This window comes from Pleurodeles waltl, chromosome 5 (assembly GCF_031143425.1).
Source record: "Pleurodeles waltl isolate 20211129_DDA chromosome 5, aPleWal1.hap1.20221129, whole genome shotgun sequence".
In the NCBI taxonomy this organism is placed as follows: Eukaryota; Metazoa; Chordata; class Amphibia; order Caudata; family Salamandridae; genus Pleurodeles; species Pleurodeles waltl.
Window position 1 is genome coordinate 867,449,362 of NC_090444.1, and position 19,007 is coordinate 867,468,368.

Below are 19,007 nucleotides of genomic sequence, written 5' to 3' on the forward strand. Positions count from 1 at the left end.
AAATGGTGCAAAGGTCGTGACATATGGCTAGCGGCACTTGTAACCCCAGCAACGTATCAGAGACAGCATGGCGGGTCTGTGACCGTTGTGTGTTGTAGAGACGAACGCCCTTTTTTCGTAAACGTAGAATACATATAAGGAGCTGGTTAGAGCTGCATGCCAAACGGTGAACCATTGATGAAATAGCTTGTCAAGGCGCTATGAAGAGATACAATCTGCTCGCCAGAAAAGCCGCCTCCTCAGGGGCCCTGAACACTATCGGTAGATATTATTGGACCCTAACACCTTTTACGATGGATGAGAATGCACAGCCGGCTGCCCTTAATGATGGGGATTCCAACTTTACCGGTTTTCAAGAGGAACTTTGCCAGTGGCTTGAAAAGCTCCAGTTTAAGGATTTGCTGCAACTGATATCCCCTATTAAGGGTGACAGCAGCGGCAGCGAAGCCTCGACAGATGAATTAAGTGATGCAGCCAACTTCATCGACATTGAAGATGTTGAAGAATATGTAGCACCACCGAATTCACCCGTCTATGAAGACATGGGCTTTCAGGAGGACCCAGACCCAGAGGCAGTTATTGTACAGCCGCCCAGTGTAAACTCAGACGCCGCTTATACCCAACGGACCTATGTGACGCACAAGATTTCATAGCAGCCGCAGAGTGTAGTGAAAATGCAGAGGTTAGTAGAACTCTATAGACAATTATCATGGATACGCCAATATCACACTTTTTAACTAATAATTTGTCTTTTGCTTTCTGTTTGAACTGCAGAAAACAACTGCAGAAAGAGAAGCTCTAGGGTGGCCAGCACCAAAGGTTAACAATGTGAATTTGCACTGCTTATGCTGTTCCAGACAGTCTGAAAGTATTACAAGCCAGAACAAAGAGCAGCGTAAGAAATGTGTTTGCACCTACAATAGCAACGATTTTGAAAAGGAAACTCCGGGCATACCGTATGACGCCATATGGCCTGTTAAAGGTTTTGCGGTGACCGTTGTGAACACGTGTGTTAAACATAACTATTATAACCTGTGTTACGGGCATAAAATTAACGAACCTCAGCAGAAGGCTCAAGACTGTCTATACGAGTTGTACACTGCAAGCACAATTCGCCACATTTGTAGCCGGTTAGACCCCCACAGGGTATATAAGTTGTTAAGGGGGATGTGTGGGCTGTCAGCTGTGAAGAAAGGTGTCCACGGTGATATGATTAAGGTCTTGGCAGCTGCTGTCAATGAGATATGATACGCTGCTGAGCCATGCTCAAAACTCGAACGTATGCAGGGGCTATGTCCCTATTATGACAAAAGCTTGATAGAAAGTGTCATAGAAAGACGAATGTGTGACATTTATTATAAAAACAGAAGAATGAAGTCTTTAGCCCTACGAAAAAAAAAAAAAAAAGCCGGCCATAACTCTGTTACTCAACGCTCCATACTTACTCACTTTTAAGACGTGAATCAGAGTGTCGCGGGGCAAGATGTCTATGAGTTACACACAGGCTACATCTGTATCGGGAGATTGATATATGAGCTGGTTAAAGAGAGAATAGCTGAAATATACCCTGTTACTCTGCGTTATCTGAACATTACGGAACGGTCGGCCTCGTTGCAGTGCAACAGTCCTGTGTGTATCGCCAACTGGTGTATCAATGCACGGCTACCCGCAGAGGATAAATACTGGAGTGCGGCCCAAGACCGGACGTGTGAGTTAAGACTTTCACCACTGACTGGGCTACACAGTGCTTTGGAGCTCATGACTGAAGATTATTTCACAAATAAAGGTCCTGTATTGTCCGACCTAGAACTGTATGAACTACTTAATGCTGTCAGTATCCTGAGCATCCAGATTTATAGGCGAGGGGAGCGCGAGGTCATGTCTAAAGCTATTGAGTGTGTAGCCATAAAAATATCAAAGCTTGTGACGCTGAGACCTAGTAAAAGGAACCGCTCTGAGTAATATGTGTAACCTGTGTCGTACTATGTATACGTAGTCAAAAGATCTCAAGGTGTCCAGTAGTCTTTTATGTTTTTTTTTTATGTTTAATAAAACGACCTTACACAAAACAAATGTCTTTCATTTCTTGGTTGCTCTGTGTGACAACATGACGGGGCTGCTTTAAGGAGGCTTTATTACGATGCACATGGGGTTGGAAGCTTCGGAGGCTCCAAAGCTCTATTTAGAAGGGCTTGAGTTGAAAATGAATCTTTAAACCGATCAAGGGTGAAGGAATGGTTAGCGGGGGAAGAGGTGTATAAACTCCACAAATCAGCCAGGAGATGTTTTAAGAGGAGGGCCACAGTTGTTGGCGCGCAGCTAGATGATCAGTAGCAGGCGGACATAATCAGTCTTCAAGATCTAGCAAAACATAACAGTGGCGTGATGTATATATTATCAGTCATAGACGTATTGTCCAAGTATGCCTAGGCAGAGGCGTTAAACAATAAAAGTGGTGCCAACCTCACAGCCGCCTTTGAAGACATCTTCGCGAGAGGCCGAGTACCTCAAAAACTACAAACAGACGTTGGAAAGTAATTTTTAAACAAACCTATTCAGATATTATTAAAGCAGCACGCTGTTCAGCATTTTGTAACACACACAGAGGTAAAAGCAGCGGTTGTAGAGCGTTTTAACAGAACTTTAAAAACAAAGATGTGGCGATATTTCACAGCAAACAATACCTACAGATACGTGTATGTTCTACATGGTTTTATAGATGTTTATAATGCCAGTTACCATAGAACAATCAAAATGGCTCCCGTGGAGGTAACCACTGATAATTCGTTAACGGTGTGGAGAACCGTGTACGGCAGTTGCCTCATATCGAGTGTCAAGAAACCTGCTTTAAAAGAAGGGGATCATGTCCGGGTTTCAAAGTTGAAGGGTGTATTGACCAAAGGCTACCAACAGACATTTAACAATGAGATATTCACAGTGGAAAGTGTGGAGCTAAAAGAAGGGGTATATATTTACAAGTTGAAGGACTACGACGGTGAAAGGGTAACGGGTGTCTTTTACAATGAAGAGTTACAAAAGGTGCCCTACGATCCAAACAGGGAGTACAGGGTTGAAAAAGTTCTGAAAAGGAAAGGCAGCGGAGCAAAGAGCCAGGCACTGGTCAAATGGCGGGTGTGGCCCGAGAAATATGATAGTTGGGTTTTGGCCAGCTCGCTGCACGGTGTGTGAGGTCGCGCTGTAAGCGCAGAGATGGATACATCACCTTTTTATATCATGCTACCATCCAACGCCTCGAAGGACATGTTCCCCAACAATCAGATTTCTAGCTATACGGTTAAACTGGCTAAGCCGGTGGACCTGAAAGGGCCCTGGGAGGTGGCCCTAATGGAGATACAGTACCCTAGAACTTGGAATACATTTACAAAGCACAAGGCAAAATTTAATGTAAAGCACTCTCAGTACTTCCTGAGCTTTCCCGTGAGTTTCCCACACAGGTATTACACCACCGTTGCGGTGGTGGTCGAGGCCATCAACGGAGCCATAGCCGGCATTGAAGAGTATGCAAATATACATCTGGTGTCGGATAACGTTAGAAGAAAAGTGTTACTCAAAGACCCGGAGCTCCATACCAGGTTTACCTGTACCAGTAAATTACAAAGGGTGTTAGGGACTATGCAACATGTGAAAAGACAGGTGGATCCTAACCCTACGTGCCCCGATATTAATGGGGGGGTTTATACACTCTACGTGTATAGCGACATCGTAGAACTGCAGGGGGTCAGGGATAGTTATTCGCCGTTGTTGAGATGGATCCCTGTGCAGGGGAAAAATAACACAATGGTTAATATGCAGCATCACAAACTCGATTATGGGGCAATTTCTAAAAAACATTTTGACACTATAACCATCATGGTCTACGATGACCAGTCAGAGCCGGTGGCCTTTAAATACGGAAAAGTTATTGTTAAGCTTCATTTAAGACCACGTCGCAACAGTGACTATTAGGCAGTTGCAATGGTCATCATGAAAACATACGGGGATCCCTCCATGTACAGGGACTATTATAGAGTTCAGGCTGGCTATGGAGGACCACGCCCTATTTTCAAGGGGCCCCTGTTAAGTATGGGGCCGGATTGGGGGGCTTCTTTCAGAGTTTGTTTAGGCGAGCCATGCCCTTTTTGAGAAGAGGGTACGAAATTGCAAAACCTCATGTTAAAGCGGCTGCTACGAACATACCCCAGGACGTCGTGGGCTCTGTAACTTCGGCTGTCGCCGAACACATGAACAAACAGCCCCAAGGAGGAGTTGGACTGATGTACAATGCACGTGCGGGGGTTAAAAGTAAGCGAAGGGCTTCGAGGCATAGTGGGCTGCCGATGCCATACAAGAAGCAGGGGACTTCTTCAAAAGGCCCACACAAAAGAAGAGTCGTAAGACGGAAGAGATCTTCCAAGAAGAAGAATATTTTTTAAAGCAGCTATCATGGTCTTCGTACACTGCGCCTTGGGGGAATGCGCTAAATCTGAGCTAGATCTGTTTTCCCTTAAACCCACACAGACCAGCATCGAGAACAGTTTTTTCATGGAAGTATCGCTTTTAGCTGCTCTGGCCTGGCTTGTAGTGGGTACCAGAGGTACTTACACCTTGTGCCAGGTCCAGTTGTCCCTTATTAGTGTAGAAGAGGTGTTTCTAGCAGCTTAGGCTGATAGAAGGTAGCTATAGCAGAGCAGCTTAGGTTGAACTAGGAGACATGCAAAGCTCCTACTATACCACTGGTGTCATATGCACAATATCATAAGAAAACACAATACACAGATATACTAAAAATAAAGGTACTTTATTTTTATGACAATATGCCAAAAGTTTCTCAGTGAGTACCCTCAGTATGAGGATGACAAACATACACAAGATATATGTACACAATACCAAAAATATGCAGTAATAGTAAAAGGAAGTAATGCAAGCAGTGTAAAGTTACAATAGATTGCAATAGGAGCACATAGGTATAGGGGCAACACAAACCATATACTCCAAAAGTGGAATGCGAACCACGAATGGACCCCAAACCTATGTGAGCCTGTAGAGGGTCGCTGGGACTGTAAGAAAACAGTGAGGGTTAGAACAATAGCCCACGTCAAGAGCCTATAAGGTAGGTGTAAAGTGCACCTACTACCCCCAGAGAGCACAGAAGTAGTGATAGGGGGATTCTGCAAGGAAGACCAACACCAGCAATGCAACAACAGTGGATTTCCGGATTAAGTACCTGTAAGACAAGGGGACCAAGTCCAAGAGTCGCGACAGTGTCGAGAGTGGGCAGGAGCCGAGGAAATGCCAGCTGAGGGTGCAAGGAAGCTGCCACTGAATGGAAGAAGCTTTGTGTTCTGCAAGAACAAAGAGGACTAGGAACTTGCCCTTTGGAGGATGGATGTCCCACATCGTGAAGAAGCTTGCAGAGGTATTCCCACGCAGAAAGACCACAAACAAGCGTTGCTAGCTGCAAGGGTCGCGGTTAGGGTTTTTGGATACTGCTGTAGCCCAGGAGGGACCAGGATGTCGCCACTTGGATGAGGAGACAGAGGGGGCACCCAGCAAGCCAGAGATCCCTCACAGAAGCAGGCAGCACCCTCAGAAGTACCGGAACAGGCACTTAGAAGAGGAATGAACCAGAGTCTACCCGAAGTCAGAAAAGGGAGTCCCACGACGCCGGAGGACAACTCAGAAGGTTGTGCACTGCAGGTTAGAGTGTCGGGGACCCAGGCTTGACTGTGCATGAAGAAAATCCTGGAAGAGTGCACAGGAGCCGCAACAGCTGCAAATCACGTGGTACCCAGCAATGCAGTCTAGCGTGGGGAGGCAAGGACTTACCTCAACCAAACTTGGACTGAAGAGTCACTGGACTGTGGGAGTCACTTGGACAGAGCTGCTGAGTTCCAGGGACCACGCTCGTCATGCTGAGAGGGGACCCACAGGACCGGTGATGCAGTCTTTTGTTGCCTGCGGTTGCAGGGGGAAGATTCCGTCGACCCACTGGAGATTTCTTCAGAGCTCCTGGTGCAAGAAGGAGGCAAGCTACCCTCAGAGCATGCACCACCAGGAAACAGGCGAGAAAGCCGTCAGGATGAAGCCACACAAGGTTGCAGCAGTCGTCTTTGCTACTTTGTTGCAGTTTTGCAGGCGTCCTGAGCAGTCAGCAGTCGATCCTTAGGCAGAAGGTGAAGAGGGAGATGCAGAGGAACTATGGTGCGCTCTTGCATTCGGTATCTGAAGAATTCCCCAAAGCAGAGACCCTAAATAGCCAGAAAAGGAGGTTTGGCTACCTAGGAAGGAGGATAACGCCAACGCAGTTGTGCGTCAAAAATTTTAACGCCGGCTAACGCCATTCCAAAGCGCCATGCGGGCGCCTTATTTATGGAATGACGTTAGCCGGCGGAGCTGACTGGTGTGCGTCAAAAAAAATGACTCACACCAGGCAGCGCCGGCGTAGGGGAAAATGGAGCTTGGGCTTAAAAAATGGGGCAAGTCAGGCTGAGGCAAAATGTTTGCCTCAACCTGATTTGCGCCATTTTTTACGATGCCCAACCCCCATTGAAATGACTCCTGTCTTAGCACAGACAGGAGTCATGCCCCCTTGCCCAATGGCCATGCCCAGGGGACTTATGTCCCCTGGCATGGTCATTGGGCATAGTGGCATGTAGGGGGGCACAAATCAGGCCCCCCTATGCCACAAAAAAAAAACAAAAAAAAAACTTACCTGAACTTACCTTAAGTTCCCTGGGATGGGTCCCTCCATCCTTGGGCGTCCTCCTGGGGTGGGCAAGGGTGGCAGGGGGTGTCCCTGGGGGCACCTCTGGGCTCCTTCCGAGCCCACAGGTCCCTTAACGCCTGCCCCGACCATGACGCAAAAGCGGCTGGACGTCATTTTTTTTGACCCGCCCGCTCCCGTGCGTCATTTTTGCATGGGAGTTTAAATAAGGCGCACATGCCTTAGAGTAATTTTTTAGAAGGGAACGCCTACCTTGCATATCATTAACGCAAGGTAGGTGTCCACGCTAAAAAATGACGCAAACTCCAAGATCTTTGGTGCTAGACGGGTCTAACGCCAAAGTACAAATATGGAGTTAGCTTTGCGTCGGATTTGCGTAAAAAAAAACTACGCAAATCCGGCGCAAAGAGAGTATAAATATGCCCCTGAGTCTCCATCAGGCCCACAAAAATCCTCTGGTGGGGGTGGTGGGCCCAAATCCACTTCCAATTATCAACCTAAAAGGCCTTGGTGTCATTTGTGTGAAGTCAAGGGCCATTGGGCAACTGATTCCAGTTGTCCAAAGAAAAACACCAAACCTCCCACTACCACAACCCCTGCTGCAAATTCTAGTGCCCCTAGTAATAGCAGTGGTGGTGGGAAACCTACAAATAGCCAATCCAAGGGTATAGCTGGGCAATGCAGTCGGGGTTGGTCTTGTTAGGGAGGCCAAAGAGGCTTTTTTAGTCTCTGAAGGTGCCATTGATTTGGCCACCTTGGTTGCTTGTCCCCTTAATATGGATAAGTACAAGCAACTTCCCCTAATAAATGGTGTTGAGGATCAGGCCTACAGGGACACAGGTGCCAGTGTTACCATGGCCATAGAGAAACTGTTCTACCCTGAACAACACCTACTTGGTCACCAGTACCAAGTGACAGATGCTCATAACAACACTCTTAGCTACCCCATGGCTGTTGTGAATCTCAACTGGGGGGGGGGGTTACTGGTCCAAAGAAAGTTGCGGTTGCCTCAGATTTACCTGTAGACTGTCTACTAGAGAACGATTTAGAGACATCAGCTTGGTCAGAAGTGGAGTTGGAGGCTCATGCAGCAATGCTTGGCATTCCTGGGCATATTTTTGCTTTAACCAGGGCTCAGGCCAAAACGCAAAATGGACAGGGTAACTTGGATCCTGGAACAATGGACCAAGTGCTCCCTAAAGCTAGGGGTAGAAAGGGTACATCCCTACCCACTATCTCTCCCTCTACAGATGATTCTCCTTCTGAGGAAGAAGAATTTCCTCTCTGTGCAGAACCTTCACCAGATGAGCTGGCAGCAGACACTGCTGAGCTTTTGGGTGGAGGGGGGCCTGCCAGGGAAGAGCTGAGTGTGGCACAGCAAACCTGTCCCATATTAGAGGGTCTCAGACAGCAAGCTGTCAGGCAGCAAAATGGGGATGTCAGTGACAGCCATAGAGTTTACTGGGAGGACAACCTCTTGTACACTGAGGCAAGGGACCCAAAACCTCGAGCAGCCAGGAGGTTGGTCATTCCCCTGCAGTACAGAGAGTTCCTCGTAACTCTTGCACATGACATTCCTTTGGCTGGGCATTTGAGCCAGATCAAAACATGGGAAAGATTTGTCCCCCTGTTTCACTGGCCTAGGATGTCAGAGGACACTAAAGATTTTTGCAAGTCTTTTGTGACCTGCCAAGCCAGTGGCAAGACTGGTGGCACTTCAAAGGCTCCCCTTATTCCACTACCTGTGGTTGGGGTGCCCTTTGAAACGGTGGGGGTTGACATAGTTGGCCCCCTTGATAGTGCTTCAGGCAATAAGTTTATCTTGGTGGTTGGGGACCATGCTACAAGATATCCTGATGCAATTCCTCTAAGGACTACTACAGCTCCTGCAGTGGCAAATGCCCTCCTGGGAATCTTTTCCAGGGTGGGTTTTCCTAAAGAGGTTGTATCAGATAGGGGTAGCAACTTCATGTCTGCATACTTGAAAGCAATGTGGAAGGAATGTGGTGTTACCTACAAGTTCACCACCTCTTATCACCCACAGACTAATGGACTGGTAGAGAGGTTTAATAAAACTCTCAAAGGTATGATGATGGGACTCCCTGAAAATCTCAGGAGTAGATGGGATGTCCTGTTACCTTGCCTCCTTTTTGCTTACAGGGAGGTACCCCAGAAAGGAGTGGGCTTCAGCCCCTTTGAACTCCTCTTTGGACACCCTGTAAGAGGTCCACCCACTCTTGTGAAGGAGGGTTGGGAACAACCTTTAAAAGCTCCTATATAGGACATAGTGGACTATGTACTTGGCCTAAGATCCAGAATGGCAGAGTACATGAAAAAGGGTGAAATCAGCCCTGTCATAGTACGGTTTTAGGCGGTTGACATGGAGCACCCTAAGGGGACTCCTGGCAGTGCCTAGGTCAACCAAGTAGGTGACCTCGCCCTTCTTATCAACAATTAGATGGGGTCCACTCCATTTGTCTTGGAGTGCTCTTGGGGCCACAGGCTCCAATACCCACACCTTCTGTCCTGGTTGGTACTGAATCAGAACAGCCTTCTGGTCATGCCATTGCTTTTGGAGCTCTTGGCTGGTCTGAAGGTTTTTACTGGCCTTTTTCATGTACTCGGCCATTCTAGATCTTAGGCCAAGTACATAGTCCACTATGTCTTGTTTGGGAGCTTTTAAAGGTTGTTCCCAACCCTCCTTCACAAGTGTTAGTGGACTTCTTACAGGGTGCCCAAAGAGAAGTTCAAAGGGGCTGAAGCCCACTCCTTTCTGGGGTACCTCCCTGTACGCAAAAAGGAGGCAAGGTAACAGGACATCCCATCTCCTCCTGAGTTTTTCAGGGAGTCCCATTATCATTCCTTTGAGAGTTTTATTAAACCTCTCTACCAGTCCATTTGTTTGTGGATGATAAGGTGTGGTGAATTTGTATGTTACACCACATTCCTTCCATATAGCCTTCAAGTATGCAGACATAAAGTTGCTACCCATGTCTGATACAACCTCTTTTGGAAAACCCACCCTGGAAAAGATTCCCAGGAGGGCTTTTGCCACCGCAGGTGCTGTAGTGGTCCTTAGAGGAATTGCTTCAGGATATCCTGTGGCATAGTCCACTACCACCAAGATAAACCTATTGCCTGAAGCAGTAGGAGGGTCAAGGGGGCGAACTATGTCAACCCCTACCCTTTCAAAGGGAACCCCAACCACAGGTAGTGGAATAAGGGGAGCCTTTGGAGTGCCACCAGTCTTGCCACTGGCTTGGCAGGTCACGCAAGACTTGCAAAAATCTTTTTGTCCTCTGACATTCTAGGCCAGTGAAACAGGGGGACAAGCCTTTTAATAAAGGGAGCTCTGACAATTCTTACACAGGCCTGCCACTGCAGCCTCAGTGAAATAACGTCCACGTTATTTCACAGCCATTTACCACTGCACATAAGTAACTTATAAGTCACCTATATGTCTAACCTTCACCTGGAGAAGGTTGGGTGCCAAGTTACTTAGTGTGTGGGCACCCTGGCACTAGCCAAGGTGCCCCCACATCGTTCAGGGAAAATTCCCCGGCTTTGTGAGTGCAGGGACACCATTACACATGTGCACTATACATAGGTAACTACCTATGCATAGCGTCACAATGGTAACTCCGAACATGGCCATGTAACATGTCTAAGATCATGGAATTGTCACCCCAATACCATTATGGTATTGGGGGGACAATTCCATGATCCCCCGGGTCTCTAGCACAGAACCCAGGTACTGCCAAACTGCCTTTCCGGGGTCTCCACTGCAGCTGCTGCTGCTGCCAACCCCTCAGACAGATTTCTGCCCTCCTGGGGTCCAGGCAGCCCTGTCCCAGGAAGGCAGAACAAAGGATTCCCTCTGAGAGAGGGTGTTACACCCTCTCCCTTTAGAAATAGGTGTGAAGAGCTGGGGAGGATTAGCCTCCCCCAGCCTCTGGAAATGCTTTGATGGGTACAGATGATGCCCATCTCTGCATAAGCCAGTCTACACCGGTTCAAGGATCCCCCAGCTCTGCTCTGGTGCGAAACTGGACAAAGGAAAAGGGAGTGACTACTCCCCTGACGAGTACCTCCCAGGGGAGGTTCCCAGAGCTCCTCCAGTGTGTCTCAGACCTCTGCCATCTTGGAAACAGAGGTGTTGGGGGCACACTGGACTGCTCTGAGTGGCCAGTGCCAGCAGGTGACGTCAGAGACTCCTTTTGATAGGCTCTTACCTCTCTTGGTAGCCAATCCTCCTAACCTGGTAGCCAAACCTCCTTTTCTGGCTATTTAGGGTCTCTGCTTTGGGGAACTCTTCAGATAACGAATGCAAAAGCTCACCAGAGTTCCTCTGCATCTCCCTCTTCACCTTCTACCAAAGGATCGACCGCTGACTGCTCCAGGACACCTGCAAAACCACAACAAAGTAGCAAGACGACTACCAGCAACATTGCAGCGCCTAATCCTGGCGGCTATCTCGACTGTTTCCAGGTGGTGCATGCTCTGGGGGTAGCCTCCCTTCACCCTGCACCAGAAGCTCTGAAGAAATCTCCCGTGGGTCGACGGAATCTTCCCCCTGCTAACGCAGGCACCAAAAGACTGCAACACTGGTCCTCTGGGTCCCCTCTCATCCTGACGAGGGTGGTCCCTGGAACACAGCAACTCTGTCCCAGTGACTCCCACAGTCCAGTGACTCTTCAGTCCAAGTTTGGAGGAGGTAAGTCCTTGCCTCCCCACGCTAGACTGCAAAGCTGTGTACCGCGTGATTTACAGCTGCTCCGGCTCGAGTGCACTCGTTCAGGATTTCCTTTGTGCACAGCCTAGCCTGGGTCCCCAGCACTCTGTCCTGTAGTGCACAACCTTCTGAGTTGTCCTCCGGCGTCGTGGGACTCCCTTTTGTGACTTTGCATGGACTCTGGTTCACTTTTCTTCTAAGTGCCTGTTGGGGTACTTCTGTGCGTGCTGCCTGCTTCTGTGAGGGCTCTCTTAGTTGCTGAGTGCCCCCTCTGTCTCCTCCTCCAAAAGGCGACATCCTGGTCCTTCCTGGTCCTCAGCAGCACCCAAAAACTTCCACCCCAACCCTTCCAGCTAGCAAGGCTTGTTTGCTATCTTTCTGCGTGGGAACACCTCTCCAAGCTTCATCGCGATGTGGGACCTCAGTCTTCCAAAGGAGAAGTCCCTAGTCCTCTTCTTTCTTGCAGAACTCTAAGCTTCTTCCAACCGTTGGCAGCTTCCTTGCACCTTCAGCTGGGGTTTCCTGGGCTCCTGCCCCCCTGGACACTGTTGCGACTATTGGACTTGGTCCCCTTGTCTTACAGGTACTCAGGTCCAGAAATCTGTTGTCAGTGCACTGCTGGTGTTTGTTCTTCCTGCAGAATCCCCCTATCACGACTTCTGTGCTCTCTGGGGGTAGTAGGTGTACTTTACTCCTACTTTTCAGGGTCTTGGGGTGGGGTATTTTTCTAACCCTCACTGTTTTCTTACAGTTCCAGCGACCCTCTACAAGCTCACATAGGTCTGGGGTCCATTCGTGGTTCGCATTCCACTTTTGGAGTATATGGTTTGTGTTGCCCCTATACCTATGTGTTCCTGTTGCAACCTATTGTAATTCTACACTGTTTGCATTACTTTTCTTGCTCTTACTTACCTAATTTTGGTTGGTGTACATATAACTTGTGTATATAACTTATCTTCTTACTGAGGATATTCACTGAGATACTTTTGGTATATTGTCATGAAAAAAAAGTACCTTTATTTTTAGTAACTCTGTGTATTGTGTTTTCTTATGATATTGTGCATATGATATAAGTGGTATAGTAGGAGCTTTGTATGTCTCCTAGTTCAGCCTAAGCTGCTTTGCCATAGCTACCTTCTATCAGCCTAAGCTGCTAGAAACACCTCTTCTACACTAATAAGGGATAACTGGACCTGTCACAAGGTGTAAGTACCTCTGGTACCCACTACAAGCCAGGCCAGCCTCCTACAATGACCGCCCTTCAAACTCCCAGCTTTCATCGGCTGTTAGATGGTGGGCGTAAATGCAGTTAGGCCGGTGCACACCGGTCTCTTGCATACCCTCTATATCAAATACGATATAGTCTTCTGTTTTTTTATGGAGGTAGCCTCCCAGCATGTAACACTTGTGTGTTGTTCCGGCTATAAAACCTGCTGTACACCTGGGACATTGCATCCCTTTACAATTGTGTTTGGCAGCCTTGTAATGGCTGCAAGCCCCACAGTCCGCTTTGCGGTCGCACTGTGCTAGGCTGATGTGCACGTTTAAGCAGTCTTGTGACCGACAAAACATCTTACACGTGGTGCAGTTCACTTTCTGAGCGGCGTCGTTGATGCACCCGTCCCTCTGACACATTTTACAGTGCATTTCACACTGATGTTTGGTCCGGTTGTATATGTGATCTCAATGCTCACACACATACTTGGCGCCTAGAAAACCCTTCAGCTTCAAGACATCGTAAAAATTGTTTTTATGATGTAGCACATAAACGGTCTTGTTTTTCACACCTTCATTGGTAGTGAAGTACTTCAAAGAACCGTTTTGGTATAGAACTTTTACCGTAATGGCAAAATGGTTCTCAAAAAGACCGAGGTCCCCAAAACCAACCAGTCTGTCGGGCCGTATTTGAAGCGCCTCATGGGCTGCTGCTGCCATCGACATAATGACGGTGTGTGGGGTAGCACGGTCCACCAACAACCCTGCAAACTGTACATGACGCTCTTTAAGGTTCTGGAAGCACCACCCTCACGACCCCTAACAACGAGGGCGATGATTCTAAAGGTCCCGCACGCCAGTAATTCAGCCTTGCTCTGTAAAAGGTTAGAGAGGTTTTCTAAAAACGTCACAGCGTCAAACACATCCTGAGACGACCGTCTGGTGAACAGGGGACTATTGAGGCCCTGTCCCTGAAAATGCATCTGAAAGAAATCGTTAGGCTCCACATCGTGTAACAATCGTTCTATGAGCATTTGCACATCCTGGTGTATAGCTATAACACCATGATCGGAGGAGTTTAGGCGATCAAGGTTAACAAACCTAAACTCCTCATAGTGCTCTGTAACGTTAAACCGCTCTACAATGCACCTATACTGTCTCACACTTTCTATAAACACTGGCTCTTAACCCTCAGCATGAGAATTGTTGTGGTTGGAGGGTTCCCCGGGGTATCAACCACAGGTAGTTGGCTATGGTTAGCTGTAGGTGTGTTTTTATACCTTCGGGTGACGCAGATTCTGGCTTTCTAGCGCTACCAACCCACTTCTGTTTCTTACAGGTCCAATTGGTTTTTGCTAACCGCTCACCACCTATCTGAACAACATTTAGGGGGCTTACAAGTGGTGACCTGGACCTTTCAACTAATAAATGGGGGGGATCCTTTAGATAGTTCTGGGCTGAGTCGGCTCTGACCATCACCCCCTGAGGACCTGTAAATGCACGTAGCAACTCCTAACACTATATTTGAGGCCTTATGGGATGTGGTTTAGGTGTTGAGGGTTCTATTTTTATGTGTTTAAACCGCTAGGTGGTGGCTCACACTGCTTCTGAGTTTTGAGCGCCCGTAAAACCCTTAGAGCTTTACTGAGCAAATACTGGGTCTTCTTTTTATATTTAGACCTAAGGACAGCTGTATTAGTAAATGCGGGTCTTACAGTCCCTAGGTCTGCATGCATGCCTAGTCACGCTAGTATGTTACTTATGTCCGCAACTGCTGAATCGCAAGCTTGGACCACCTCGGTTCCACACTAAGCCAGCCGCTGTACTAAAGCCCTCACGGTCGCTCTGGATGCCCCTGTATTACAGCCGTTCTTAGCCAGTTTTTAGATAGAGTCTGAATTTTAACTGTCTAACAGACTGATGTATTTCTTTTATATAGCTGTCCAGGGCGATAATATGGTTCGAAGGGTTGGTTTCTGGGTCATTATTTGAGACATTAGCGGTATGATTGCCAACTCCCTGAACAGCCACTGTTATAGGACCGTGGTTAACATTATTAACCCCATTCTGTGCGGATGGACGGGAGATGGGTAACAAAAAAAAAAGAGTTCCAATGTGAACACCCCGGGGTTTGAGAGGCCTGATCGTCGCTAGAGGGTATTCCAAAACTCAGATTTTGTGATCTGCTACATCCTATACTGTGGGCGGGGTATATTGATGAGGATGGTGGAGACCACTGCACGCAGGCACTGGGTGCGGGGCTGGTGGGTCGTATGCCCCTGGGGGTGTAACGGGGACATCAGACATGGGGAGGTTAAATGTTTATCGTAATAACTCATGGCCTCAGATGTAGAGGCAGTGCTTTGGATGGGTGATGCTAATTGAGACCCTGCTGATTGCAACCTTGAGGGGGCCGTCTTAGAAGTGTCACAGGGCATTGCGGGGGCTTCAGAACTCTCTGCAGTACCAGCTAGCGCCTTAAGAAGTCCTATACAGTGGGAATAAGGACCGTTTACTGGGTGATCATTTTCCCATTGCGGGTCGTGTAATCGAGGTGGGCTAGTTATTCAGACTGGCAGGTTTAGGGTGGTGACAGACCCATCTGTATTACAACGTTGGGGCTTAGGTGGAACAGGCTGAACCTTAACAAAAAATGTAAAAGATAGGTCTAAAGGCACGGCTTTTAGCTCAGGGGTCTGTAACTTCTTCTTATGATTCTTTAATGACAAAGAATTTATTTTAGGATTGCTGAACTGCTTAGGGGCCCCTCCAGAGGCTTCACACGGTAAAAGCTGCTGTGTGTTTGAGATTGTAAGCATGACAATGTCAGAGTGTCCAAGCCACCGCCCGGTGTAGAAGTGTTCGTGGCACTGGTCAAACCCCCTTTATGACTCATGGTGTGGTGTAGTTAAGAGCTATACCTAGGGCATGACCGGTGTCTGTTGAGCTGCTGCAGGGTAGGTCCTGTGGTCCTGCGATGTTCGCGAATACGGTTGGCGCTATGGGGTTTTGAGTGGTTCCGGTGTTGACCTTTAAAGACGTCATTGACTGTTTAGTCTGATGCCTGACACCTCCGGGGCTCTTATGTGATGACTCTAGGATGTAAAGATAGCAAAATACATATTAGGGATTGTTATAGCCACTATACCGAGGGGGTAAAAGAGGTTTGAGACACACTAAGGCTTGTATACAGCTGGTCCTACAATTTCTAAAACTCACCTGGGGTTTTCGGGCGTGAGGGACCCTTCTTAATAGGCGGGCCGTCCTTAGACTCTGGGGACTTCCTTTTGCGGACAGTGTTTTTAAAGTCCCATCCAGATTCTGGGTCGTTACCCCTGGAGTCGCTTCTCCCACAGGGGGACCTCGGGATAAAAAAATATATATATGTTACATTTACAATATAATACATAGACTATACGAGCTCCCTGAGGGTTCCCATTATGCAGTGTTTGTTGTGGTTTTTAGGTTTTCAAGGCATTTACACACGGATACCTTTATTTACCTGCAAAAGCTCTATCCAGAGATGTTGTGCTTGGACCGTCTTGAATCTGGAGGATCTGCTGCAGAGCGTCAACCGCAAACTGTAGTTCTGCATCATAATCTGTACAAGCACACAAACACATGGGAAACCATTAATGGTAAAATAAAAAAAATAACAATCATGACAGCTCTGTTTAGAATGACCTGTAACTCACCCTGTTGCATTGTCTCCATTTCCGCTGGGGACGTCGCAGGCTCTTGGAGGTCTTACGTACAAGAGAGACAGAATTGACTTTAAGCACAACGTATTTAATGTTATATGCATAAGCCCTTCATAAAACCAAAGTGTTGAAAATAAATAAATAAATTAATTTTAAAAAAAAATAAAAAAAATAAAAAGGCTCTCAAGATTCCAGATGTTGAACCCCTATGTTCTGGAAGTATAATACACAGAGCCCTTTGTAAAGCTTTTCTCAAAAACTATACAGTGTTTAATAAACAAAGTCCATATGATGGCACTCTTGCACAACATAAGCTCTAGGATTGTCTCTATAAGGCATTATTTATATAATTCTGAGGGCTACACAATCTTATTTTACTCATATTACAATGCGCCCTAAAGTCTGTATAATGCCGTATAATTACACCACTTGTAAAAATGTAGAACACAACCCTATATAAAAAAACATTACAGTTCCTAGAATTTATACATGTACAATAGACTGGAAACCGGATCCTAGGATCCAAGCAGGGTTTTCACCATAGCTCAACAAGGCTCTGAACCATGTGTGGGGGCAGAGCTCACTTTAAACTCCAACCTCCAGGGTGAAGGATCCAGGCTGAGCCAGCTCCAACAACCCAGACACAGTCTTTTTTTAAAAAATGGCCATCTGTGGATGCAGCATTTGTGGGGTCCAGTGTTTTTCATGGCATCAACCTAGGACACCAGACCCTCCTGAACTAAGGTGAGTGGTTGGGGGCATGGGGGTCTGAGCACAATTGCAAGGGTTAGTTTTTAATTATTATTATTTTTATTTATTTCAATATCTTTTTATTTTTTATTTTTTGTATTTGTCACACAAGGCTTATTTATTTATTTATTTATTTTTTAAACGGCCCTATGGGGCCCGAGCCACATGCTCAGGCACCACAAAAAGCCCTAACTTATCTTTTATAGTATCTCGCCCCATTGCTATATCTTTACATCGCCGCAATCTGTCTGCAAGCGACCGGCTCTCAGAGGCCTCAGGGAACACCATGAGGCCTCTGAGAGCCGGTCGGAAGGTTTAATTAGAGAGAATGCTGCACTGAAACACACGTGGCATTCTCTCTAGTTAAACCTTCTGGGCGGCTCTCAGAAGCCGCTGGATTGTTCCCCAGTGGCTTCTGAGAGAATACATGCTTATGCCCAGACGTGAGGTCCCCGAGGCTGCAGATGCTCGGAGACCTCGTTATCAACATTTCTGCACTGGTCTCAAAAGGCAGCGAGGTCTCTTGAAAGTAGCGCAGAAAAGTTAATATCTTGGGCCCCCAGAATGCTGGCTGACTCCGTGGAGCACAGGTATTAATTTTAGAGCTCTGCGCCCCGAAACCCGTGGCGCAGAGCTCTAAAATGAATAACTATGCACCCCAAAGTTAACCTCTTAAACACTGGACTGCTGCAATTAAATGTGTGAACACAGAATACTGATGTGAGTAGAACAATAAATGCAGCCCAAGAAAAATAAAAATAAAAAGATGCACTGAACCAGCATGTAGAAATTAACCCCATAAAATAAGTGCAGACCCTCAAAGATACAGGCACATACATAGCCCCAGAACCAGCAAGGGCAAATTAAGCCCTGCCGCCATCTCGCAATATAAGTGGCGCCCTCAAAAATACATGTACATACACAACCCCAGAACCAGCATGTACAAATTAAGCCCTGCGGCCATCCCACAAAATGAGTGCAGACCATCAAAATACATACAAATGCATAACACCAGAACCCTCAAGTACAAATTAAGTACAGCTTCCACCTAACAAAATAAGTGCAGACCCTCAAAAATACATGCCCATAGACAGCCCCAGAACCAGCAAGTACAAATTAAGCCTTGGCTCCAGCCCACAAAATAAGTGCAGACCCTAAAAAAAAGAAAACGGCACATACATAGCCCTAGAACCAGTAAGTACAAATTAAGCCCAGCCACCATCCCACAAAATAAGTGCGCACCCTCAAAAATACTGACAGATACATAGCCCCAGAACCTACAAGTACAAATTAAGCCCTGCCGCCATCCCACAAAATGAGTGCAGACTATCAGAAACACATACAAATGCTCAACATAAGAACCATGCAGCACAAATTAAGCCTAGCCGCCACTCCACAAAATAAGTGCAGACCCTCAAAATACATAGCCCCAGAACCAGCATGTACAAATTAAGCCCTGCCGCCATCCCACAAAATGAGTGCAGACCATCAAAATACATACAAATGCATAACACCAGAACCCTCAAGTACAAATTAAGCACAGCTTCCACCTAACAAAATAAGTGCAGACCCTCAAAAATACATGCCCATAGACAGCCCCAGAACCAGCAAGTACAAATTAAGCCTTGGCTCCAGCCCACAAAATCAGTGCAGACCCTCAAAAAAACAAAATACCGGCACATACATAGCCCCAGAACCAGTAAGTACAAATTAAGCCCAGCCACCATCCCACAAAATAAGTGCGCACCCTCAAAAATACTGACAGATACATAGCCCCAGAACCTACAAGTACAAATTAAGCCCCGCCGCCATCTCACAAAATGAGTGCAGACTATCAGAAACACATGTAAATGCTCAACATAAGAACCATCCAGCACAAATTAAG

The 19,007-nt window shown here is 47.0% G+C and overlaps 1 long non-coding RNA gene across 1 annotated transcript in view; it reads left to right on the forward strand.

Annotated features, from left to right (window-relative positions):
- Positions 1-16,982: 16,982 nt before the first annotated feature.
- Positions 16,983-19,007, forward strand: part of LOC138297325 (uncharacterized) — a 144,178-nt gene continuing 142,153 nt past the window's right edge. The window contains exon 1 of the long non-coding RNA XR_011204026.1: positions 16,983-17,116. This is a non-coding gene — a long non-coding RNA (uncharacterized lncRNA). The remainder of the gene's footprint in view (positions 17,117-19,007) is intronic.